Consider the following 26738-nt stretch of genomic DNA (forward strand, 5'->3'; position numbering starts at 1 on the left):
GACAGATCATGTGACATTTAGATTGCACACAGGTGGACATCATTTCACTAATTATGTGACTTCTAAAGGTAATTGGTTGTACCAGAGCTTTTTATGGGCTTCATAACAAAGGGGTGAATACATACCCACATGCCAATTATCAGTTTTTTATTTCTAAAAAATAGTTTTATGTATATATGTATGTATGTATGTATGTATGTATGTGTGTATATATATATATATATATATATATATATATATATATATATATATATATTTCTAATTTTACTTCACCAACTTAGACTATTGTGTTCTGATCCATCACATATAATTCAGATTAAAAAACTTTGAACCAAAGGCTGTAATGTAACAAAATAGGTAAAAAGCCAAGGGGGGTGAATACTTTTGCAAGGCACTGTAGTCGGTACCGACCGCTCCTATGTTCAGCTGTCATGGTAGCATAGTAAACAGTGTTTACTAAGCCCCTGTTTTATGAATGAATGGGAGCTGCTATGCAGAGGCTTCTATCCAGTCATACATATTGCAGCTGAGCCTGCAGAGAAAAGGATTTAACTCTTCAGTTCCTTTCTCTGTATAAAAAAAGAGACATTAGAGGTCTGATGTCTCTCCAAAGCCCCCCCCCCCCAAATAAAATGTAAAAAAAATAAAAATTGTAAACAAAAAATAAATAAATAAATCATATTAAGGCCCCTTTCACATGAGCGCCCGTGGGATGGAATCTGTTTGCTCAGCGGGTGATCACTCTGCTGATCCTCGTGGAGCAGGTGGATGACAGGTTCTTTTTCAAGCCATTTAGAGCCTCAGGCTCTAATAATGTGGCTTGAATAAAAAATTCATACAGACATATGAGTCTAGCACCCTGCATGCATCCCCACATGCAAACTAGGGGGGTGGCACCCCTGCACCCCTAATTGACCGGCCATTCCTGGACGGATGAAAGATAGGACCACCATACGGCTAATCCTTGCAGGCAGGATCGGACCAGATAGTGGCAGATGTCAGCGGACATGTCACCGCTGACATCTGCCACTCCATATGGGTAAATGGAGGGTCCAATCAGGTCCGCCTGAAAAACAGACAGGCGGACCTGATAGGGCCCTTTCACACAGGCTGTCCAAATCACCCTTGCCACTAAAGCCCAAGGCTAAGCTCCAAAGACTATTGACAGGCAGTGAGGAACAGATGCAGTGTGCCTCCTCACTGCCTGTTTTAACCCCATTTTTGCAGACAAATGCGCCGCAACTGCATGCATTGCATGCAGTTTCTGGGTGTTTGCGGCACTTCCCCATTCATTTGAATGTGTAGCGTTCGGCAGGTGGCATCGCTACAAATCAGGTCAACTTTGCCATGGGCACAAAGCAATGCAGCCCAAGCATGTAAACACCCTCATCCACTGCCTATTGCGGCTTGAGGGGTATGGTTGGTGGGTGGCAGAAACACAGCTCAATCATGCATTTTTGCTGCCCCCTGTCCAACCAAAAGTTTAAACAAAGCTCAAAGCCTTGTTCACGTGGGGCATACTACTACTGGTCCGAGTTTAGCTGCAGAGGGATGCACAGGTGTTCTGTGCATCCCCATGCAGGCAGTCCCATTTAATTGAGATGCAGCAGCTACAAGGACACAGCCACTGCTCCCAACTTGACATCTTTGTGTGTGCATGTCCCTGAACTCACACTGTCTGCGTTTGGGTCCATGCACCTTCACCCGCATGGATGTCAGATCTGTCCCGGTAGCTACTGGATCCCAATTGACATGAAAAGGACTGCCTGCACAGGGATGCACAGAATACCTGTGCATCCCCATGCAGGTAAACAGGAAAACCTCCCAGATTTTTTTTTTTTTTTTGACATTCAAAGTTTATTGAAGTTCAACAGGAGTACAGAAATGTGTACAGTCATGTATAGAAGTCATACAGAAGAGGAAAGTTGCATATCAACTAGATATTGTACCCAGTGGTATTGGTATCACACACATTCATCCCTGGTGGGAAAGTGAGTACATACCAAAGCATCAATGACATGTTCTGGAAGTGCATATAGCTAAGTCATTCACAAGTGACTCAATTTATCCATTTGGGGATGTAATTTTTAGGTTACCATTAAGATGTTCTACACAAGAAAAAAGCTAATAAGAAGTAAGAAAAGATAGAAATGAAGAGTTAGAGTAGTAGTGGGAGGGTTTGTGGAGCTCTCAATAGGTGACAGGAGGGATAAACAGGTATGAGTTTCAATTGTAGAAAACAGTAGGCATAGCTGGAGTTGGTTCAGATGTACATTAGCTTATCTACTCTTTGTATAAGTATTAAAGGATCACTAAAGTTATTTATTTTTTTAAAATAACAAACATGTTATACTTACCTCCACTGTGCAGCTCGTTTTGCACAGAGTGGCCCCGAACCTGGTCTTCTGGGGTCCCTCAGCGGCTGTTCCTGTCCCCCCCCGCAAGGACTCAACACTTTCATGCGAGCTCCCTCGCATGTTGTTGAGTGCTTGCGGGCTTGCTCCTGTGATACAGCCAACAGCCATAGCCGCTCACTGTATCACTCGGTCCCGCCCCCCAGCACGCCTCATCATTGGATGTTATTGACAGCAGTGCGAGCCAATGGCTGCACTGCTTTCAATCCACTGTAACCAATCAACGGCCAGGCTACATCTCCAGCATGTGCTTGAGATCTGAGCATTACAAACATGATGTTTTGCTGGAGTGGCATACCAGTCAGTTAGTAATTTGTAAGATGTTTCTTGTGTCTTAGTGCTAATGGAACACTTGTGTGTTAAAATGCAAGCCTTGAGACTTCCGGTTCCGGCGCCGTATGCAGTGGCTTTGCTCCAGCCGGCAGGAAAAGCTGACATATAATCTCCCGAGGGCAGCTCATCTACCGCCGGATCTCCTCTCACATATATCTGCAATATGGAGAAGTACCTGTCTCAACCACGGTCCTGTTTGGGATCACAATCGAGGCACACATCCTCCCTCACACACAGGCACAGATCCTAAAATGGCTGCCGCAGTGCGCTCTTTTTCTCCCTCACAGAACACACAGGGCGCTGTGACAGGAGATGCTGTGGACCAGGAGGAGGAGAATGATCAGTGAATTGGAGACTCCAGAACCCTAGGATTCATACGAAAAGATAGCCCAAGTGGTGGCAGCACTCCTATCCCCCACCATCACAGCAGCTGTGGACAGAGCTGTGGCGGCAGGCATTTTACAACTCAGCAAGGAGCTAGCAGAACAGGCCCATAGACTCACAGAGGCTGAACAATGCATATCATCTCTGGAGGATGATCAATATCAGACAAATGCAGCTATGGAGAAATACACTCAAGCGCAACAACTCCTTCACGAAAGAATAAAAGATATGGAAAATCGTTCGAGGAGGAACAATTTAAGAATAATCAGTCTTCCAGAGACATACAAGCCGGGATCTTTGCTGGACATCTGCATCACCCACATACCAGAGGCCCTGGGTCTATGCTTTAAATGTGTGGCAGAAAGAGCTCACCACCAGGGATTGGCTTTATGTTCGACTCGAACATTGGCTGTTCGCCAGTTCGCCGAACAGCGAACAATTTGGGTTGTTTGCGGCAAATTCGAAGGCCGCGGAACACCCTTTAAAAGTCTATGGGAGAAATCAAAAGTGCTAATTTTAAAGGCTTATATTCATGGTATTGTCATAAAAAGTGTTTGGGGACCTGGGTCCTGCCCCAGGGGACATGTATCAATGCAAAAAAAAGTTTTAAAAATGGCAGTTTTTTCAGGAGCAGTGATTTTAATAATGCTTAAAGTGAAACAATAAAAGTGTAATATTCCTTTAAATTTTGTACCTGGGGGTGTCTATAGTATGTGTATATACCTGGCGTTGGCTGCGCTACCTCCAATGATATAATATGATATTAAAATCACCACTTTATCTAAATCAATCATAAATCTACATATACATCAATGATTCTTCACTTATACTTAATATCACCACTCAAAACTACCAATCTGTGTGTAAAATACATTAATAAATATATTAATAAAATAAAGTTCAGTTATAGTCCACTTGTGCTGATGTGCTAATAAAGACGTGGATCCCTAGATGGGCTATCCACTACAGGTGTGCTGTTTTCTGTGCTCTTATTTCTCATTCGTGATTATTGTGACTTCCAGTGCCAACACCACCACCACATAAATTGGCCACTCACCAGATACTAATAAATATAGGCCCTTGGTTCATTGAGGGATAACCATTCTTCTTTATTATTTGCCTTGTTCTGTTCCCAATGCAATGTAGCAAGTATTTCCGTCCTCATGGAAAACAATCAAACAGCGGTCATAGCACAGTATGCTTAAACGGTTTATTTAAAATCATGCAGAAAAGGCTATAAAACTCACATGTTTCTGGTGCCCATGGGCCGGCACCAAGCTTATCCAGCAGTTTAAATGGATGGAAAGGGATCACCGTCTGTTTTGTCCGCCAGCGTGCGGAGCAAGCCTCATCCCCGCTCAGCTTACGATTTGTAAGGAAATGACAGGAAATGACGTAGTGACGTCGCGTGTAAATTCCCAGCAGCCTCTACGCGTTTCGCAATGGTAATTGCGTCATCAGGAAGCTGCTTGGTGATTGGGTGTCACTATATTTATGTCCTGGTCCCATTACTGTGGGCCAATCGCATGTTTCCCTATCCCGGAAGTTTCTCGCCGCCAATTTAACTATTCCTGTGTGCCCACACCCGAATCTTGTGTTGTTACATATTTTTACCTATTCCTACTCTCCCGCTTTGTACGTTATATTAGGCTGTTATCTGAGCATTGTAAAGTGTATTTATAGTTTGTCCCTTCTCCTCACTGACGTCACCCATGTAAAATGGCTGGAAAAGCTTTAACAATCTTATAACATTAACTACTGTTAACTATTATTATATTGTCTAAAAAATACACACAAATTCGTTTTTGGAAAAATGTGTAAATACATATATGTGTACATTTCCCTCTCCTTTTCCTTTCCTTTCCCAGTTACTTCTCTTTATAAGAAAAAATAATAATACAAATGAAAAAAGTAAAAAATGAAAAATGAAAAAAATATAAAAATACAAATATAAAAATACAAATAAAAGTGAAAAAAAATAAAAAAATAAATATGAAAAAATATATAAAATTGGAAATAAAAATAAACATAAAATAAGAATAAAAATAAAAAAGAAATAAAATAATAAGACTAAAAATAAAAATAAAAATAAAAAATGTAAAATAAAATAAAAATAAAATAAAAATATTAATAAAACAATTTTAATAAGAATACAAATAAAAATAAAAATTTTTTTTTTGGTAATGTGTTTAAAAATCCTCTGTAGCAGTTCACATCTAGTTCCACATTCAACCCCATAGGCTTTATTGTATTTAATTTGAATATCCAGTAAGTTTCATTTTTGGATACTTCCCTACGCATATTCAGGTTTCTCCAGTTCTATTTTATCTATCGCATAAAACTTCAGGTGTCTGGGGTCTCTCCTGTGTGTGTCCCTGAAATGTTTTGACACACTATGGTATTTATACCCTTTCTTGATATTCTTGACATGTTCACCTATTCTTACCGAAAGTGCCCTTGTGGTTCTACCCACGTACTGCAGCCCACAGCTACATTCCAACACATATGTCACGTGGGTGCTGCAGCACATGATTAACTTGTCAACCTTATATTTTTGTTTAGTTGAATTGGATTGGAACCCTGTTGTTTTTCTTCCTACCTTACTAGTAAGTTTGCAGGGTTTACACTTGCCACATCCTTTGTTTTAGCCTTAATTTAGCCTTAGGTTTTTCATTGCCCATGCCACTGCTACCAGACCATCCATCTGCTTGATGTTAGTGTACAATGACTCCACGTCCAATGTCACTAATAACGCAGGGTCATCAACAGAGATCTGTCTCAGGATGTCAATCACATCTTTGCTATCCTTAATGAAGGCCTTCCCCTTCCCCACCATTGGTTGGAGGAACACATCCAGGTACTCACCTAGCCTGGAATGCACTGATCCAATCCCACTCATTATGGGTCTCCCTGGTGGTTTTATTTTGCTCTTGTGGATTTTGGGTACTTGGTATATTACTGGGACTTTTGGTGCTTCGGGTAACAAGTATCTACCCTCCTTTTTTTATTATTCTGTCTGCAATTCCCTTATTTAAAAATTCCTTCAGTTTAGATTTAAGTTCTTAATTTGGGTTCTTCTTCAGTAATTGGTATGTGGTAGTGTCTGCAACCAGTCTTTCCAATTCTAAATTATATTCCTTTTTTGTCAAAATTACCAGCCCTCCCCCTTGTCAGCAGGTCTTATCACTATGTTTTTTTGTTTTTCTAATTTTTTTATACCTTGCCATATTCTATCTTTTTTTGGGTTTTCTGGTTTTATGTTTTTTATTTCTTTTTCAACCATTCTTTTAAATACATCAATGTGTTGATTCGTGCTGGATTTAGGATTGAATGTGGACTTGTTTCTAAGTTTACTATGTGTATATATTGTGTTACTCTGCTGTGTGTTGCTCTCCCCCTTTTCCAAAAAATGCTTTTTCAAATTTAGCTTCCTGACGAATTTTTGTAAATCAATGAACGCTTCAAACTGATTAAACGATTCATTGGGTGCATATTTTATTCCTTGGTCTAATACTAGTAGCTCCTCCTGTGTGAACACTACGTCAGTTAAATTGAACACCCCCTCTCCTAATTTTCTCTTTTTCTTTTTAACTCCCCTCCTACAGCTTCTCCTTCTTGTGGATTTCTGTTCCAATCACCTTCTTGTGGGTTCAGGATGTCGATCACAACTTTGCTATCCTTAATGAAGGCCTTACCCTTCCCCTTCCCCGCCATTGGTTGGAGGAACACATCCAGGTACTCACCTAGCCTGGAATGCACTGATCCAATCCCACTAATTATGGGTCTCCCTGGTGGTTTTATTTTGCTCTTTTGGATTTTGGGTACTTGGTATATTACCGGGACTTTTGGTGCTTCGGGTAACAAGTATCTACCCTCTTTTTTATTTACTATTCTGTCTGCAGTCCCCTTATTTAAAAATTCCTTCAGTTTAGATTTAAGTTCTTTATTTGGGTTGTTCTTCAGTAATTGGTATGTGGTAGTGTCTGCAACCAGTCTTTCCAATTCTAAATTATATTCCTTTTTTGTCAAAATTACCAGCCCTCCCCCCAGAAGGTTAAGATGGGACCTAGGCCCCAACGATGGAATAGTAGATGAGGATTTATCAAGGGCATGGTTCACTTTTTTCAATGACTGTGAAAACAAATTACTTAACATTATCATTGAAAGAAGAATAAAATTAATAGAGGCCAACATCAGTAGTATAAGGGAAAACATGCTACCCCATCTAGAAACCATTGATTATAAAACAAGGGCAACTAAGTTACAAGACTTTTTAACCAAATTAGACAATGAAGTTAAAAATAAAAAAGTTAAAAAATACCAAAGAGACAAGACTATATGGAAGGGAGGGTATACAAGTGGCAGAAGAAGAGTTAGTAACAAATTCAAATAACACATCCCTGAATGAAGAAATGGAAACTAGGGGTTTGGAGACAGAAGGTACAAACAATAGAGTAACCTGTACCCCCCACCACAAATGTAACCAATACGAGTAAAAAATGTTAGAACCCAACCCAAGTACTAGCACCCAACAGAAAATAGCTAATAACAGACCAGAACAAGGTGGAAATACGAATAACACATCCGCCTATCAACCACCCATGGGCCAATATCTTAGACCTTGGAGGTGAGGTTTTAGAGGTAGAGGCAGGGGACATTACAATTACAATCCATATTATGCCCCCCACAGTGTCAGGGGAATGGTGGGATTGGAGGGAACCTTACAAACCCCCCATGCCGGTATTTCAGACCAGCAGGGGAGGCTCGCACAGGAACCCGCAAGAAGGTGGTTGGAACAGAAATCCACAAGAAGGAGAGGCTGTAGGGGGAAGCTAAAAAGAAAAACAGAAAATTAGGAGAGGGGGTGTTCAATTTAACTGACGTAGTGTTCACACAGGAGGAGCTACTAGTATTAGACCAAGGAATAAAATATGCACCCAAATCGTTTAATCAGTTTGAAGCGTTCATTGATTTACAAAAATTCGTCAGGAAGCTAAATTTGAAAAAGCATTTTTTGGAAAAGGGGGAGAGCAACACACAGCAGAGTAACACAATATATACACATAGTCAACTTAGAAACAAGTCCACATTCAATCCTAAATCCAGCACAAATCAACACATTGATGTATTTAAAAGAATGGTTGAAAAAGAAATAAAAAACATAAAACCAGAAAACCCAAAAAAAGATAGAATATGGCAAGGTATAAAAAAATTGGAAAAACGAAAAAACATAGTGATAAGACCCGCTGACAAGGGGGGAGGGCTGGTAATTTTGACAAAAAAGGAATATAATTTAGAATTGGAAAGACTGGTTGCAGACACTACCACATACCAATTACTGAAGAAGAACCCAAATTAAGAACTTAAATCTAAACTGAAGGAATTTTTAAATAAGGGGATTGCAGACAGAATAATAAATAAAAAGGAAGGTAGATACTTGTTACCCGAAGCACCAAAAGTCCCAGTAATATACCAAGTACCCCAAATCCACAAGAGCAAAATAAAACCACTAGGGAGACTCATAATGAGTGGGATTGGATCAGTGCATTCCAGGCTAGGTGAGTACCTGGATGTGTTCCTCCAACCAATGGCGGGGAAGGCCTTCATTAAGGATAGCAAAGATGTGATCGACATCCTGAGACAGATCGATGTTGATGACTCCGCGCTATTAGTGACATTGGACGTGGAGTCATTGTACACTAACATCAAGCAGACGGATGCTCTGGTAGCAGTGGCATGGGCAATGAAAAACCTAAGGCTAAATTAAGGCTAAAACAAAGGAGGTTTATATTGGAAGGACTCAGAATGGCCATGAGCAACAACTTTTTTTGGCACAACCACAGTTATTACAGACAAACTAAGGGGGTAGGGATGGGCAATAAATACGCACCAAGTGTGGCCAACATCTTCCTTAATAAATGAGAGGAGGAGGAGATTTTTGGAAGATTCTGGCCACACTTGCTGGTATACAAAAGCTTTATAGATGACATACTGATTGTCTGGAAAGGCAGTCAGGATGAGCTGAATAAATTTGTTAACCATATAGGTGCAAACAAATATGGAATAAAGTTTACTGCAAATGTTGATCGGAACACCATACATTTTTTGGATTTGGAAATTTTTAAAAATGGTAACAAACTAAGCACTAGAACGCACTTTAAGGGCACCGATCGAAATGGCTACATAACAATGAGAAGCTGCCACCACCCCCAGTGGAAGAAGGCCATCCCCAAAGGCCAATTCATCAGGATTAGGCGCAATTGCGTCCTGATGGAAGATTTTTTTACACAAACAGACATTTTGATCGAAAAATTTGTGGATAAGGGTTATAATAGGCAGGAGTTACTAATTACCCGTGAAAAGTTGGAAATATGGATATGGAAACCATATTACAAAATAAAAATAGGGAACGCAATTATAAAGACGGAGTACAGTTTATAACAGGATTTAATAGACAATATAAGGCGCTGGAGGGTATCATTAAGAAAAATTGGCCCATAATTAGTAGTGATCCACAGCTAAGTAAAATTTTGCCGTCAAAACCCACATTCATTTACAGAAGAGCAAAGAGAATCAGGGATCAGATTGAGAAGAATGTACACGACCTCCCAAAGAAAATTTCTACTTTTTTGGATCAGAAAGGTTTTTAGAGATGTGGCAAGTGTAAACCCTGCAAACTTACTAGTAAGGCAGAAAGAAAAACAACAGGGTTCCAATCCAATTCAACTAAACAAAAATATAAGGTTGACAAGTTAATCACGTGCTGCAGCACGCACGTGACATATGTGTTGGAATGTAGCTGTGGGCTGCAGTACGTGGGTAGAACCACAAGGGCACTTTCGGTAAGAATAGGTGAACATGTCAGGAATATCAAGAAAGGGTATAAATACCATAGTGTGTTGAAACATTTCAGAGACACACAGGAGAGATCCCAGAAACCTGAAGTTTTATGCGATAGATAAAATAGAACCTAAGTGGAGAAACCTGAATATGCGTAGGGAAGTATCCAAAAATGAAACTTACTGGATATTCAAATTAAATACAATGAAGCCTATAGGGTTGAATGTGGAACTAGATGTGAACTGCTACATAGAGGATTTTTAAACACATTACCAAAAAAAAAAAAAATGTATTTGTATTCTTATTAAAAAAAAATATTGATATTTTTATTTTATTTTTATTTTATTTTACATTTTTTATTTTTATATTTATTTTTATTTTTATTATTTTTTTTTATTTTTATTTTTATTCTTATTTTCATTTCCAATTTTATATATTTTGTTCATTATTATTTATTTATTTTTTCATTTTGTATATTTGTATATTTTTTCATTTTTTTCATTTTTATTATTATTTTTTCATATAAAGAGAAGTAACTGGGAAAGGAAAGGAAAAGGAGAGGGAAATGTACATATATATATATATATATATATATATATATATATATATATATATATATATATATATAATATTTTATTTATAAATATTATTTTTCTGTATTTTTTTCTGTATTTACACATTTTTCCAAAAACTAATTTATGTTATGAAGCTCCCCCTATATATATATATATATATATATATATATATATATATATATATATATATATATATATATATATATATATATATATATATATATATGTGTTTTATTCATTCATATATTTACATATATATATGTATTTTTTAGACAATATAATAATAATTTTTTAGGAATAGAGAATATATTGAAATATATAATTATTTTAGATGAAATATTTTTTGATGCTTGTGTGGACCTAATAAAGATTCAGGGGATTTTTTTATGGATTTTTTTAATGGATTTTTTTAATGGATTTGTATGTAACACAGTAGTTAATGTTATAAGATTGTTAAAGCTTTTCCAGCCATTGTACATGGGTGACCTCGGCGAGGAGAAGGAACAAACTATAAATACACGTTACAGTGCTCAGATAACAGCCTAATATAACATACAAAGCGGGAGAGTAAGAATAGGTAAAAATATGTAACAACACAAGATTTGGCTGTGGGCACACAGGAATAGTTAAAATGGCGGTGAGAAACTTCCGGGATAGGGAAACATGCGATTGGCCCACAGTAATGGGACCAGGACATAAATATAGTGACACCCAATCACCAAGCAGCTTCCTGATGATGCAATTACCATTGCGAAACGCGTAGAGGCTGCTGGGAATTTACACGCCACATCACTACGTCATTTCCTGTCATTTCCTGTCGAGCGAAAGCGAGGCTTGAGCCGCAAATCGTAAGCCGAGCGGGGACAAGGCTTGCTCTGCACGCTGGCGGACAAAACAGATGGTGATCCCTTTCCATCCATTTAAACTGCTGGATAAGCTTGGTGCCGGCCCATGGGCACCAGAAACATGTGAGTTTTATAGCCTTTTCTACATGATTTTAAATAAACAGTTTAAGCATACTGCGCTATGACTGCTGTTTGATTGTTTTCCATGAGGACGGATATACTTGCTACATTCCATTGGGGACAGCACAAGGCAAATAATTAAGCGGAATGGTTATCCCTCAATGAACCAAGGGCCTATATTTATTAGTATCTGGTGAGTGGCCAATTTATGTGGTGGTGGTGTTGGCACTGGAAGTCACAATAATCACGAATAAGAAATAAGAGCACAGAAAACAGCACACCTGTAGTGGATAGCCCATCTAGGGATCCACGTCTTTATTAGCACATCAGCACAATTGGACTATAACTGAACTTTATTTTATTAATATATTTATTAGTGTCTTTTACACACAGATTGGTAGTTTTGAGTGGAGATATTAAGTATTAGTGAACAATCATTGATGTATATGTAGATTTATGATTGATTTAGATAAAGTGGTGGTTTTGATATCATATTATATCATTGGAGGTAGCGCAGCCAACACCAGGTATATACACATCTTATATTTTTTCACTTGTTGGAGGAATAGTTTTTTTGACTGCAGCAACCAGGGTTTTCAATTTAGTTTATTAAGTTTTATATTGAAGTTTTATATTGAAGCACATATAGGATTGAGCTGGTGACACACACATTATAAGTAGGTGTCTATAGTATGCCTGTAAAGGGGCGCATGTATCCCGTGTTTAGAACAGTCTGACAGCAAAATGACATTTCTAAAGGAAAAAAAGTCATGTAAAACTACTATCGCTAGCGCCAGCTATAATGAATTGTCGGTCCGGCAATACACATAAAAGTTCATTGATAAAAATGGCATTAAATTTCCCCACAGGGGAACACCCGAACCAAAATGTAAAAAAAAATGCGTGGGGGTCCCCCTAATTTCCATACCAGTCTGGTGTGGATATTAAGGGGAACCCCACGCCAAAATTTTTTTTTAAAATGGCGTGGGGGTCCCCCTTAAAATCCATACCAGACCTGAATCTGGTATGGATTTTAAGGGGAACCCCACACCAAATTTTTTTTTAAAAATGGCGTGGGTCCCCCCAAATATTCATACCAGACCCTTATCTGAGCATTCAACCTGGCAGGCCGCAGGAAAAGAGGGGGCCAAGAAAGCACCCCTCTTCTGAACCGTACCAGGCCACATGCCCTCAACATTGGGAGGGTGCTTTGGGGTAGCTCCCCAAAGCACCTTGTCCCCATGTTGATGGGGAGAAGGGCCTCATCCCCACAACCCTAGCCTGGTGGTTGTGGGGGTCTGCGGGTGGGGGCTTATCGGAATCTGGAAGCCCCCTTTAACAAGGGGACACCCAGATCCCCCCTGTGTGAATTGGTAATGGGGTACAAATGTACCCCTACCATTTCACAAAAAAAGTGTCAGAGGTTAAAAAACACAAGAGACGGTTTTTGACAAGTCCTTTATTAATTTCTTCTTCCTCCATCTTCTTCTTCTCCATTTTCTTCTTCTCCATCTTCTTCTTCCTCTGCTCTTCTCATCCCACATCAGAAATTACACTTTGGGCCCAATTTGGACACTTTTGTTGCCAACGGTGAGTGGAAGCTGTCCTTTTAAACCGCTGTATGGTCTTGCTGCAGCTCAGATTCAGGGTCTTGGCAATCTTCTTATAGCCTAGGCCATCTTTATGTAGAGTAACAATTTCAGATCCTCAGAGAGTTCTTTGCCATGAGTTACCATGCTGAACTTCCAGTGACCAGTATGAGAGAGTGAGAGCGATAACCAAATTTAACACATCTGCTCCCCATTCTCACCTGAGACCTTGTAACACTAACGAGTCACATGACACCGGGGAGGGAATGGCTAATTGGGCCTAATTTGGACATTTTCACTTAGGGGTTTACTCACTTTTGTTGCCAGCAGTTTAGACATTAATGGCTGTGTGTTGAGTTATTTTGAGGGGACAGCAAATTTCCACTATTATACAAGCTGTACACTCAATACTTTATATTGTAGCAAAGTGTAATTTCTTCAGTGTTGTCACCTGAAAAGATATAATAAAATATTTACAAAAATGTGAGGAATGTAATGACTTTTGTGAGATACTGTTTATATATATATATATATATATATATATATATATTGCAGTGTTATATATAAGCTCATTAATATGGGTTATGGGGTATGGAGTTTTAGATATTTTGTCTCATATGGGTAATTCCAAATTTAGTGTTGGTTATTCTGATAAATGTGTTCTGTAACATCACACTTGTGAAATGAGAATTTATATTTGTATAGCAGGCTTTTTTATTGCTGTTTCTGGGATTCCATATTGAGGATATTATCCCTCTTGGTTTCCCTACTGAGGATATTATCCTTTTTTGAGTCCTGGTGACCACAGAGAATCAAAGTGTCACTTCCATTATTTTGGAGGTAATTACTCATATTTGGACACAGATGGCAAAAAAACTCAACTTTATCTAAAACTAAAAAAAAGTTTTTACTTTAGATACAATTTATGGAAGAAGCAATCAAGGTATCGGTTTGCATACACTTATGTGTGAAAGCAACTTGTGTCTAGCAGTTACATTATTGAATGCATAAATAAATCAGTTGGTTAACCGTTATAGTAGCTGCCTTTTCAATATATTATTGATATTAACAGTGGGGTTACATTTCAATACAATTTCGGAGACAATTAATGCTACAGTATTGACTTATATGACACCAGCAAACATTTAACAGAACATGACACAGCTGTGTGCTTTTTAAATCTTTAGTGTTTGACAGTTTGTGAATAAATTAATAAATCCTTTGAATAGTTTGTGAAAAGACCAGAAACATCAGGCTTGTTATATATGTAACATTTTTAGATTTCTATGCTGAATTTATTTTCCTGATATCCTTTTACCCTTTCACTGCCAGGTTCAGCCTTCCAAGTTATAAGCTCTCCCATACTAAGCATAACTAAGACCCCTTTCACACTGGGGCAGTTTTCAATCATTTTAACGCTAGAAATAGCGCCTGAAAACTGCCTCTTCTGCCACCCCAGTGTGAAAAGTCCTGCAAGCAGCATCTTTGGGGAGGTGTAAGAGCGCTGTATACACTGCTGCCAGACCGCCCCTGCCCATTGGAATGCATGGGCAGCTCTTCCGAAGCAGCTGAAAAACAATTCGGAAGTACCCCAACACGGGTGCTTTTAACCTCTTCTTGGGGGTTAAAAGCACCTCGCTACTGCCTGAAAAGTGGCGGCAAAGCATGACTATAAGAGCGGTAAAGTGCCGCTAAAATGAGCAGCGATTTACCGCTAACATTCGGGTGGCTGCAGTGTTAAAGCAGCCAAAGTGATGAGTATTATGACATGTACACACAGTCGGACATTGATCGGACATTCCGACAACAAAATGCATGGATTTTTTCAGACGGATGTTTGCTCAAACTTGTCTTGCATACACAAGGTCACACAAAGTTGTCGGAATTTCCAAACGCCAAGAACGTATGATGAGACTATAAAAGGGCAGTTCAATACAAAGCGCGCCACCCTTTGGGCTCCTTTTGCTAATCTCGTGTTAGTAAAAGTTTGGTGAGAGACGATTTGCGCTTTTTCAGACTTGTGGTTTTCAGATCGTATTTCTGCTGTTCAGTTTGTGCTTGTGGGTTTGTATTTGGTCTTCAGTGCGTGCAGCGAGTTCCCATTGATTTGTCATTGTGTTCTTGTCCATCCGTTACTGATTTTCAGGTCGCTCTTCACAGGCCTTACTGTTCTTCAGTACGTTCTGTTACTTCGTTCTGACCAGCTGACCATTTTGTAGCCATGTTGCGTGTATGTACTCATCGTAGAGTTCGTGCTGTGCAGGGGCTTGGTGTTGGGGTCCTTACTTTGACACAAGCTCAGTCCATGAACAGGGCGAGGAGGAGTTCATGGACCAAGAATTGGTTGCTCCAGCATAACCAATTCTGTCACATGCCTTTGCTCCGTGAGATCCGTGAGAATAATCCTGACGATTTCAGGAACTTTCTCCGGATGACGGACCCCATTTTTCACCATTTGTTGGCTTTGCTGACCCCTTATATCAGCAGGCAGGATACCTGCATGAGTCAAGCCATCACTGCGGAACAGAGGCTAGTCGCCACCCTGCGGTACTTGGCAACGGGGAGAAGCCTGCAGGACCTCAAGTTCTCGACAGGCATCTCCCCCCAGGCTCTGGGGATCATTATCTCAGAGACCTGTTCTGCTATCATCCAGGTCCTGCAGAAGGACTATATTAAGGTAAGATTTTTATCCTTTAACATCACATTTTATTGTATTTAATGTTTGATAATATATTGTATTTCTTTCCTTATTCCCTAATTACCATGATTGTAATATGCTGTGAATGTCCCCTTTGTCCTCATGCATGCTGGATTTAAAAAAAAAAAATTGTTCTTCATACATATTTGCCTTCACTAACCTCCCCAGCATGCTCTCCTGGGCCTATATCCACCTCGTCTACTCAATTAACAATGTATTTTGTCAGCTCCACAGTAGTACTTTACCCTAAATACCCCCTAAAATGTGTAAAATTGTGATTTGTGCTTTAAATTCAGGCAGAGTGCCAGAGGTTTTTCTTTTGGGTCCCAAAATTATTAGGAACCCTCCCTCCCCCCAACTGCTAACTCAGCTGATACCAATCCTCTATCTGCTGACTTTACCAAACCCATACACACTATACCCACCTCTTTTGTGGTCATATTTATGGATGAATTCCCCAAAGCATGTAGTGCAAGAGCCTGCCTGAATACTTTCAAATGGTACTGTTTAAAGTTGTTGTATCCTATTATTATCTTGATAGGTAATAGCAGAATGTAAAAATGTGCTAAAATGTGTACAGTGTGTATTTATATCTTCGTATTATGACACTTTTTATCTGTCCAGTGGGCTGCCAATAGCGTAAGTAAGGAGGGGCTGGCCAAAGTAATACACATTATTTAGGCATTAATCTCTCAATGAAGTGGAGAGGGTTACCTGGCCAAAACATCTCCCCCCCTAAAATTTTTAAAATGGCCCATGAGAGGGTGGGGGGAGGAATCTGATAGGTGGACCTTATACCTTTGTCTTTAAATACTCCCTAAAATAAATGTTATACTAATGTTTACCAAGAATGTTTGTGTCTAATCTGCTTTCCATGTTTATGTGCAAAATGATTCATTTATTTTTCTTGTTTGACTCAACAGTTTCCTTCCAACCCACAGGAATGGCAGACTGTGGCCTCCCACTTTGCCCAGCGGTGGGACTTTCTTACTGCGTTGGGGCAATTGATGGGAAATACATCCACATCATCCCACCACCCAACTCGGGGTCATACTATTACAACTACAAGGGGTTCAATAGTATTGTGATGTTGGCGGTGGTGTCGGCTACTTACGAGTTCCTGTATGTGGACGTGGGGAAGAATGACCGGATGTCAGATGGTGGAGTCATCGCCCACACAGAGTTCTACAGGCGTCTCCAGAATGGCAGCTTGGACTTGCCACCTCCAGAAGACAATGCGGAAGGACTCCCATTTGTCTTCGTTGCGGATGCAGCATTTGCGCTGGGGGACCATCTTATGCGGCCATTCCCTATGAGGACCCTCACCCCGGACCAGAGGGTTTTTAATTACTGGCTGGCCAGAGCCATAAGAGTGGTGGAGAACACGTTTGGAATAATGGCTAGCCGGTTCCGCCTATTTCTTACACCGATACACATGGCGGAATATAAACTCAATCACCTCATCCTGGCTTGCTGTGTTCTCCACAACTTTTTAAGGAGAAATTCTTGGAACTATGCTGGCTCAGATGGGCCTGAGGCCGGAATTAATATTAATGAACCAACCCTGATGGGGCCATCGATATGCCAGACAATGTCTGACACATTTTTTAAATAAAAATATATTTTAAACAGAACAAATATTTGCTTTGATTTACTGCTTGGCTTTTTTTTAGCTGACCATGACCAAAATTTGGGGAGTCCTGAAAATGGCGTGATTGTGTAAAATTAAAAAGCACTGTGGGTGTTATTTACTAAAGGTAAATACACTTTGCACTACAAGTGCACTTGAGACTGCACTGAAACTGCACTTGTAGTGCAAAGTGGATTTGCCTTTAGTAAATAACCCCCATTGCCACCGAAAACAACAACTTAACTACAAAAAATGCTTTTGACCATTGAAAGAAGAAGCCACACATTGTTGATTCTCAATCTTTTTAATGAAAGCACAATCACATGTGCATTTCTAATAAAAGGTTTTTAAAACAAACCTACGTGTTTGTTGTATAACAATTTTTTAGGTCACATTAAAAGTAGAAATTGCCTTTTAAGGTAAAACAGGCATGTTTAAAACCACAAAAAAATACACAACTCTGGAACTTACAAAGTTCAACTTGTATAGAAAGTGAAGGCAATATCAGACATGAGTATTTATAAACTGTGTTTAATATTGCTTTCAGCAGATGGGGTGAAGTCACCCCTGGAAAAGCCACATTTTGTAGATGCACACAAATTGCTTAATGTCAACATGTGCTAGCTGCCATCATGGGGTATCAATGGACGTGTTTTGTGGGTGCAACCCCTTCCTCTCAGCTACTTTATTATTGAGGAAGGGGTGCACCCACAAAACGCGTACATTGATCTCCCGTGATGGCAGATAGCACATGTTGACACACTGTGTGCATCTTCAAAATTTGGCTTTTCAATAATATGTCAAAAAATTGTTAGAAAAAAAACAATAATAAAGCACAAATAAGTTAGGGATTTCTAGGGCTTTAAAATTCTCCCTAAAACATCAATGATGTTCTTCATTTTGTTTTGAACATCATTGATGTTATGCTTGATGTTTTACAAATCCCTATTACACCCCATTATCTCCCCGATGAGGATCTGGGCACTTTCACTGGTGAAGTGACATTCCTCTTCCACAACATCACGATCACCTAAAATATAAAAAAAATAACACACCATGTATTATAAATATGCTGGCATCCATCTCTTACCTGAAGCTGTGGTCCCTGACACTCACCTGTTGTGGTGACTATTTCCACAACATCTCCCTCCTCCTCCTCTGCTTGGGATTGGGGGATTTCCCCTTCTTAATGAGGTGGGGGGTCCCTTGCCTCCTCTGATGAGTGGTGTCCTCCGAGTCTTTTTTCCCCTATGTGAAAAAAAATAGGTATACTTAGCACACAGATATTTGATGGCAGAAATAGGAATATGAAACATTGCTTGGAAGTGGGGTACAATTGTTTCTTTTGGCAGAGTTCCAAGATGAAGAATTATTTTTTTCCTTTGTCAAGCTTGAATACTTACCTGTTTTGTACAAGCTTCACAGATGGAGTCACCCCTATAGTATACACTGGAGCACCTGTGCAGGCCCCCTAATAAAAAGGGTGTTCTGGAGTCTTTTTTCCCCTATGTGAAAAAAAATAGGTATACTTAGCACACAGATATTTGATGGCAGAAATAGGAATATGAAACATTGCTTGGAAGTGGGGTACAATTGTTTCTTTTGGCAGAGTTCCAAGATGAAGAATTATTTTTTTCCTTTGTCAAGCTTGAATACTTACCTGTTTTGTACAAGCTTCACAGATGGAGTCACCCCTATAGTATACACTGGAGCACCTGTGCAGGCCCCCTAATAAAAAGGGTGTTCTGGTGTCCCACACTAGTGCTCCAGCGTCCAGATGTGTAAACAGCTGCTGAGTGTCCTCTCCTTACACAGAATGTAGTTTGGATTTCATTCTAGTTACTAACCCATCTAGACTACAAACTTATTTTAAGAGAAAATGTATTGAACTACATCTGGACAAAACATGTTATTTTATTGGCTGAATGAACAATGTTTCCTACGAACGAATAATGTGTCCATGAACATGAAAGTTGCTGTTTTAAACTGTACAAGAGTAAAGAAAAGCACATGGAGCAGCACAAAAATAATACAAATAAAGAATAGGAACACAGCACAACTACTTTCTTTTTTGCAACACTCTCCTGATCTTTCTATACTGATCATGCTCCCTTAATTTGAGGTCCGACCACCGCTTCTTCAGTTGATCCTTGGATCGCTGTACCCCAAAATTCCTGTGCAGGCTCTTTCACCATGATCTTGGCCTTTCTGACAGTTGGGTTGGGGTAAGGTCCATACTTCCCGTCATAGTCGGCCCTCTTCAATATGTCGACCATCTCCTCCATTTCTGGCTCTGGCTCGTTGCTGCTATTAGCATGCACCTGTTGTGTCTCCGCCATGTGCTCTTCCCCACTGCGCCGAATGAGAAGGGGTGGGGCATAGACTAGAAAGAATGTCAGGGGCGGGTGGAGTTTCATGCAAGCACAGTGTGTATAAAGCGTAACACGCATGCGTCGTACGTATGATCTGTGAGCGGAGGAAGGAGTATAGGAAGCGCCGATCATGATAACGAAAAAAGAGAATCTGACAGGAAGTAGATTAAGAAAGTGTGCCACATCCCATATACCGAAAAGAGAACATGGATTCCCCTAAAGCGGGATTTTAAAGGCACTACCATACAATTGATACAATATAGATAAAATATTTATTACATATCCAAAAAACAAAATATATACAAATCAGAACAAAAAATGCAAAATACACTAAAGCGAAATACAAATAAATATGGATACAGATGGAAGTGTAATGGAAAAAGGACCGTAAATGGAGGTTGATAAGTCTCATTGAACCAACGCGTTTCAGAGAATCCTTCATCAGGGTTCATAGAGTGAGAGTTAACATCTGGGGGATTACAAAGTCAAAGGGATAATTAGTATCACATATAAAAAAAAACAAAAAGCAGGAAAGAAAGAAGAATCAAAACTTAAACCTCACTTACTTCCAATATACAAATACTACATAGGTATCCATGGCATAAAAACAATTTCACGGATGTCACCCAGGCAGTATACATTTGAAGATTGGCTAGAGAATATCTCTTCCTAGGTTGTGTCATGGAAGGTTTGTGTGCCAGGGAGGAAAAAATACCCCTAATGGGGCTGAAGGAGCTGCCATTTATGTCCCCATGCTGTGGTACTATGACAGACTGCATTTTCTGGCAGGCCAGACTGAACCCAGGCCAGCACTCGCCAATCTTCCTTGAACGCTTCCTTCCCCCCAGCTGAGGCTTCTGACGTCCAACCTGGGCCTTCCAGGCAGCCACATGTGGAGGAGCCCAGCTTGAGCCAGGTATAGCATTCTTCAAAATATTTCTGTTGGTCAAATTAATGATGTTAAATCTAGGTTAGTTTGGAGTCCTAATTTCTGATTGTGATTGATGAACCAAAAACTAAAACGATGTCCCTTTTTCATACACAGGAAAGTCTCAGCCAAGAGGTGGCCAGGCCCAGTAGCCTGCCCGATACCCAGATCCCTCCCCTCCGCCTTCAAACAAAAAGTGGCAGGAAGAGGAGTAACATAAAGGAGGCAGAAATTGGCCTATTTTGGAAGGCTACTGCGGCCCTCAGAACCCCCCACAGTGTTCAAGAGGACTTTGCATACATAACAGTCTGCAAAATGCTGGAAATGGAGGAGGGCCAACGCCTAATATGTGAGTATAAATAAGGGGTTGAGGGGCCTACTCACAAGCCAAAGCCATGTTTGGCTGGCCATGGTCCTCCTCCTCTTCCTCCAGGTCCTCCTCCTCCTCCTGCCACACCTCCAGCACCAGAGCCACAGCCTGGAAGGAAGCGTTTAAGGAAGACCAGAGAGTAATGACCTGGTTTCAGTCTGGTCTGACGAAAGATGCAGGCTGTGGTATGACCACAGCCTGGGGACATACATGTCATCTGCTGCTACTCCTGATCTCTTGGACTTCTGGGCCAGATTGTACTCCCTTATATATGGACTCCTCAGGCCACCAATTTTGCATTAAAATAGTTGATGTGTGCCCTAGGGACCAAAGGCTTCACCAATTTCTGCAGTTTCTCCAGCGTTTCCTTCCCTCTTTCTTTGGTTATGACCCCTTTATAAAGATATTTTTTTTCTATTATACTCGCCTATGTGTTTTCCTTCAAAAAGGACAGTTTGTTTGTGAGGGGGCAGGTACATTCCAAAAATACAATGTGAAATTAACAAGAGACACCAACACCAAGCAACCTCCTTGAGATTAAATAATACAAGATAATAATGGTGTTGTGGTAACTTGACACACAAAACACACCCAAAACTATTCTGGAGTAAAAAAAAAAAATAATGAAAAAGAAAAAAAACAGGAGATCAGGATTTAACAAACTAAAAAAAAAATACAAAATCTAAAAACATAAAAAAAAATTATTTTCAGAAGATGTGACTAATCAAAATATTATATTCATGAAATCATGATAAATAATAAAGAAAGAAGTTTGTGAGAAGTCTGTGTGAATATGAGCAGCAAAACAACTTCATTCTTTTAGCATTATAAAGAAGAAGAGAGTGTGCTGCATTAAACAATTTAAAACATTGCAGCGTGACAAAAGTGCTATATCCATTACAAACGCTAATTTTACCAGACGGAGCACTTCCGTCTCACAATTTATTTTGGGCATGCGTGGCACTTTGTGCGTCGGAATTGTCCACACATGGTTGGAATTTACACGAACGGATTTTGTTGTCGGAAAATTTTATAGCCTGCTCTCAAACTTTGTGTGTCGGAAATTCCGATGGAAAAAGTCCGATGGAGCTCACACACAGTCGGAATTTTCGACAACAAGCTCCGATCGCACATTTTCCATCGGAAAATCCGACCGTGTGTACAGGGCATTAGTATTTCTTTTGTTTGGCTTTTTTTTGGGGGGTTTCATTGACCCTATTATTTTGCTCTAAATTGGCCTCTAATGTCCCCGCCACACCTATGAGTTGCATTAATGCGTGGTAAAACATTACAACTGCACTGCATTGTGGTGTCATTAAACTTGAATGGCTCTCTAATGCTGTAATACAGTAGTGAGTAATGTACCCACACTGCAGCCCATCACAACAGGCATTGTGGTGTGTATGGATGAGCGGAACACCCCCCAGTTCGGTTTGCACCAGAACAGGCAAACAATTAGTGTAAACACTGTTAAAGTCTATGGGACATGAACATGAAAAATCAAAAGTGCTAATTTTAAAGGCTTATATGCATGTTATTGCCATAAAAAGTATTTGGGGACCTGGGTCCTGCCCCAGGGAACATGTATCAATACAAAAAAAATTAAAAAAAACCCTGTTTTTTTAGGAGCAGCTATTTTAATAATGCTTAAAGTGAAACAATAAAAATTAAATATTCCTTTAAATATCGTGCCTGGGGGTGTCCTTAGTCTGCCTGTAAAGTAGCGCATCTTTCCCGTGTTTATAACAGTACCACAGCAAAATGACATTTCTAAAGGAAAACATTTAAATTAAGGGGAACCCCACACCAAAATGTAAAAAAAAAATGGCGTGAGGTCCCCCCAAAATACATACCAGACCCTAATCCGGGCACACAATCTGGCAGGCCTCAGGAAAAGGGGGTAACCCCCAAAACACCTTGTCCCCATGTAGATGGGGACAAGGGCCTTTTTCCAACAACCCTTGCTCGGTCGTTGTGTGGGTCTGCAGACGGGGGGTTTATGGGAATCTGGAAGCCCCCTTTAACAAGGGGGCCCCCAGATCCCACCCCCCCATGTGAATGGGTATTGGGTACATTGTACCTCTACACATTCACAAAAAAAAAGGTTTCAAAAAAGTAAAAATGACAGTAGACAGTTTGAGACAACTCCTTTATTTAAAAAAAAAAGTCCCATGATGACCATTCATCTTCGATCACAGCGCCGATGACCCAAGATGTGACATCACGTAATGTCAGAGGGGGCGGAGTCATCCTCTTACATCACCGGGTGGCCCTGCCCTCAGCTATATAAGAGTTGTCAATGCAAAAAAGGCTGCAGTCAGTGGGAGCCTCCCATTGAGGCAGAGTTCTTCCCTTTTTTTTTAAAAAAGGGAATGTCTCAAACTGTCTATTGTTATTTTTACTTTGACACTTTTTAGTGAATGTGTAGGGGTATAATGTACCTGATACCCATTCACATAGGGAGGGCTGGGATCTGGGGGTCCTTTGTTAAAGGGGGCTTCCAGATTCTGATAAGCCCCCTGCCCACAGACCCCCAAAACCACTGGGCAAGGGTTGTGGGTAAGAGGCCCTTGTCACCATCAACATGGGGACAAGGTGTTTTGGGAGGGGCCCCAAAACACCCTCTCCATGTAGAGGGCATGTGGCCTGGTATGGTTCAGGAGAGGGGGCACTTTCTCATCCCCCCACCTTTTCCTGCGGCCTGCCAGGTTGCGTGCTCGGATAAGGGTCTGGTATGGATTTTGGGGGACCCCACACCATTTATTCCTTTTAATTTTGGCGCAGGGTCCCCTTAATTTCCATACCAGACCCAAAGGGCCTGGTAATGGACTGGGGGGAACCCATGCCATTATTTTCAAAGATTTTTATCTATATTGCCGGGTTCAGGCAATACATTACAGTTGCAAGCAGTTTTGAATGAAATTTTTTTCCTTTAGAAATGCCATTTTGCTGCTCTCATTCATAAAACAATGTACGGCCGCTATGTAAGCAGCCTTCCATAGTGTGGGCCGTGGACTCAGCCCCCAGAGCCATGATTGGCCAAAGGCACCCTGCCTTTGGCCAATCATGGCTCTCACATCAGAGTGCACTGTGATTGACCAAAGCATCCAGGTCAGGTGCATGCTTTGGCCAATCAGCAGCTGTCAATGCACTGCGATCTCGCAGTGCATTGACAGTCTCGCCGTTCATTATTAGGCGTTCCACGGGCGCTCAAATCTCCTGCGAGCACTCCATAATCTTCTAAATTTGGCAAACGGGCAAGCACTCGATGTTTGAGTCAAACTTACGTTCGACTCGAACATCGGGCTCATCCCAAGTGGTGTATTACATTGTACCCAGTTGCTGCCCAGCCTAAAGCAAAATGACGGCTGGGTGGGCCTTTTGTCAATCCGGGTCGAAGGCAATGGAATTAAGACCCCTTTCACACTGGGGCGTTTTTCAGGTAGTTTAGCGCTGGAAATAGCTCTGCTAAGCGCCTGAAAACTGCATCTCATTCAGTCAAGTGTGACTTTTCACACTCAGGCAGACGTTCCAAAAAGTCCTGCAAGCAGCCTGTTTGGGGTGGGTTGGGAGAACTATATTTAGCGCTCCCAAAAGACCCTGCCCATTGGAATGAATGGGCAGTGCTTCCGAAGCACTGCAACATGGGAGTTTTTAACCCCTTTTTTGGATTTAAAAGCGCTAGCAGACAAAAAGCGCCACTTAAACAGCGGTATAGCCCCGCTAAAACAAGCAACGCTTTAGCGCAAACATGGCCGCGGCACCAGTGTGAAAGGGGTCTAAGGGTTACTGAGCTGGCCTGCTGCAAGCAGTTCCATCTGTGGGACTGAACTGTAAATTTGTCAGTTAGCCATGATTTCTACTTAATTATACTTTATTTTTAATGAGTTTTTTTTTTATTGTGAAAGGGGTTTATTAAAAGTAAAAATTCTTTGTTAATTTAAACAGAAGCACAAACAGTATGGGGGTATTTACTAAAGTCAAAGCAGCCAGAATCTGGATCAGCTGTGCATAATAACCAATCATCTTCCAGCCTTCTAGCCTCAATCTTAATCTTTACAACTGAAAGTTGCCATGCACAACTGCTCCAGATTCTGGCTATTCCAGGTTGGGAAATTCCCCTCTATGCAACCACATATTTGGCCTATTTAGCCTTATTTCTACTTTAATTATAGTTTATTTATTTTTAATGATTTTTTTTATTGTGATTTATATTTCCCTGTTGATACAGAGTAAGTGATGCTTCCCTTTCACATGTTCTTGTGGCTTGAATGGCTTTAAAATGTAACTCTTCTTTGTGTTTTATAAGGCTCTTGGCCTCTCATTATAAAGGGATAGTCATGAACAGGTGCATGAGCAAAGCTTCCGAGTATGGCTGCTTAGACTCGGAGCTCCGTCCCGATCTGCCTCACTCAGCCCCGCCACAGCAAACAGCCTGAATGCCCGTGAGTCCCCAAGGCCTCTATCAATAACAAAGACACCTGGGATCACCCCAAGACATCAGGGTCGGTCTGGAGGGACCTTACCGACCAGCCCAGCTTCAGTTTCTCAGGCCATGGGAAATCCAAGATGGCACCCAATCCGCAGCGTACTCCAGAGGACAGGGGAGAAGACATGGAGGAAAGCACAGATCCAGCACCACAGGCCACCCTCCAAACTGGCGCTACTCCTGTCAGTAATCTTCTCCCATCCATACTGTCACTAGCTTCCACTAAATCTCCCCTGGAGAGAGCGCTGGATGAACTGCTGAGCACCCCAATGAGGCACCTTGAAACAAGCCCTGCTGTGTCAGCCATATAAGGACATGCTTTTCCAGCAACCCCCATGGACTTTACTTCCATGATGACCACCTTCTCACAGATGCTCACTAGGGGCTAGCACAAACAGCATCCAAAATTATTTCAACAATCCAAGCAGACCGCCAAAACCTAGGCACTAAGATTGAGGTCATTGAAAACAAAATGTAACAGACAATTTCCAGAACCAATCAAAATACAGCCCGTATACAGGAAGTACAGGAACACCTGGACACAGCTTTGTCCAAAATAGATGATTTGCAAAACAGTTCTAGGCGATACAACTTTCACATTAGAGGCCTCCCTGAATCCATCAAAGACGTGCAAGCGGCGGTGTGTACCTTCATCAAAGATCTCATCCCAGACATTCCAGAGCACTGTCTAGAGCTGGATAGGGCTCACAGAGCTCTTCAACCTCCTCAGTCAGATTGTTTGCCTGGAGACATTGTGGTCAAACCACATTTCTATCGGGTGAAGGTAGATGTCATGCATATAACCAGAGATACTGACCAACTCTCCATCCAGAGCCACCCGGGTAAAATTTTTGCAGATCTTTCCCCTCCAGAAGAGGCGGTTGCTCAAACCCCTTCTCCAAGTTCTCTCCCAGAAGGTAATCAAGTACTGGTGGTCTTTCCTGTTTAGCCAATCTTTCATCTTCAAGAATAAAACACATGGATTCTCCTCATTTCAAGAGGGTGAACACCTATTGCTACAGACGGGTCTGATTTCCCTGAATTTGCTAACATCTTCACAACACAGGAATGCTGGATCCGTCAAGCGTCCATCTCCTCCAAGTCTGATCACACCAGTCTAGTATAAGCAGCAGACAAAAAGATCCAGGGAG

The sequence above is a fragment of the Aquarana catesbeiana genome, linkage group LG05 (genome assembly GCF_042186555.1).
Source record: "Aquarana catesbeiana isolate 2022-GZ linkage group LG05, ASM4218655v1, whole genome shotgun sequence".
In the NCBI taxonomy this organism is placed as follows: domain Eukaryota; kingdom Metazoa; phylum Chordata; class Amphibia; order Anura; family Ranidae; genus Aquarana; species Aquarana catesbeiana.